The sequence below is a fragment of the Seriola lalandi genome, unplaced genomic scaffold (assembly GCF_002814215.2).
Source record: "Seriola lalandi dorsalis isolate HSWRI2012SDOR001 ecotype SW California unplaced genomic scaffold, Sedor1 jcf7180002054961, whole genome shotgun sequence".
Classification (NCBI taxonomy): Eukaryota; Metazoa; Chordata; class Actinopteri; order Carangiformes; family Carangidae; genus Seriola; species Seriola lalandi.
This window is the reverse complement of record NW_019525512.1, coordinates 659,537-661,192: the sequence shown is the minus strand read 5'-3', so window position 1 is coordinate 661,192 and position 1,656 is coordinate 659,537.

Below are 1,656 nucleotides of genomic sequence, written 5' to 3'. Positions count from 1 at the left end.
ACACAAAGAAGTATTTGATCTATGGCAGGAATGTGCGAGTGCACTGTGCTGACCAGGATTAAAATCCTCTGAGCGCAGAAGAAAAGCCACTTCATTAAAGCTGCAGTTTAGTCTAATTTGCTAATTACAGGGCTTGTTTTCTTATATTTTGGAGGCAGGGTTTGTCTTTAGTGTGTGTGTGTGAGCATGTGATTACATGTATGCAAACAACACACATCTGTTACGGCTTTGAAGGCAGATATCCACATGTAGTGAGTGAATATCTCGAGCGTTTCTTTGTTTTGAATGAGATCTTACATCATCATCATCTCCACCGACATCCAGACCGATGAAACGCCATTTTCACTGCAGGTTTAAGTTGATTTTAATGAATTAAAATAATAAAATATTGATGTTTAGTCATGTAAAATTGGCTGCACTGTAAGTATAAGTGTGTGTGTGTGTGTGTGTGTTGTCAGCAGTGTGTAGCTATGTGTGAACACAGGCCGCCCTCTCTGCTCTCCCCTGGTCATTAGACATGTGTCAGTGAACAGAGAGCTGATCAAAGTGTGTGTGTGTGTGTGTGTGTGTGTGTGTGTGTGTGTGTGTGTGTGTGTGTGTGTGTGTGTGTGTGTTGGTGGGCCCGACAGCCGCGGACCTGTCTCTAATTGGCTGGGGAGGAAACTTGTAATGAAAGGCTATTAGCCCGGCCAGGAACCTTGGAGCAGCCAGGCGCACACCAACAGAAATTGCTTTTTGGTTAATGGACAGTCTTCTCCCTTCTCTCTCTCTCTCTCTCTCTCTCGTTCGTCCTCTTTTTTTGACTTTTCTGAAAATGTACCCCCCCCCCAAAAAAAAAAATATAAATAAATAAAATAAAATAAAAAGGTTTGAGACGTTTTGTTGAAGGATCCTGGATTCTGTCGGCCAACTGTTTCTTCATCTCCGATTTCCCCCGCCATTTTTAGACCTAGTGTAATTTTATTCTTCACTGAATCTTGTGACAGAATACATGAATTGCTGTCGTCTTCTTCTTCTTTTTTTTTTTTTGCTTTTTGCTTTAACCACTCCAATAGGGGAAAAAAAAAAAAAAAAGGCAAGCTGAAGTGGTGGATGAATGAACTTGACCCTGTGTTTTTTATTTTTTTTGTACCGTCATAAAAGAGGGAACGGAGACGAAGGTCACCTACCTAGCGCTGCCTTTGTCACTTCGCCAGGGAAAGACAAAAACCCCTGCAGCAGACAGCGGGAGAGAGAGAAAGAGGGGAGAGGGCCGCTCTTCTTCTTCTTCCCTTCTTTTTCTCGCTCTGTCTGGCCGGCTTTTGTTCGCCACTCTGGAGTTATATATCATGTACGCGATGCATGAAGTTCACCTTGTCAGAGAAACCCAACACAACCCTGCTGCCGCCGGTCACTGAGAGTGTGTGTGTGTGTGTGTGTGTGTGTGTGTGTGTTGTGTGTGTGTGTGCAGGGTTTGGCCGATTATGGAATGCATAATACAGCTCAGGTGTGAGGCAAACCTGTCATCACCCACATTGCTGAGATTGCACGTGACCCTTTTGATTCCAACTTCTTTATTTTACACTTACCTTTTTCCTCCTCCTCCCTTTGACCGCGTCTACATGCATGTAATCTGTGTTGATAGAAAGCTCTGGAGAGATCTTCATGCCCCCCCCC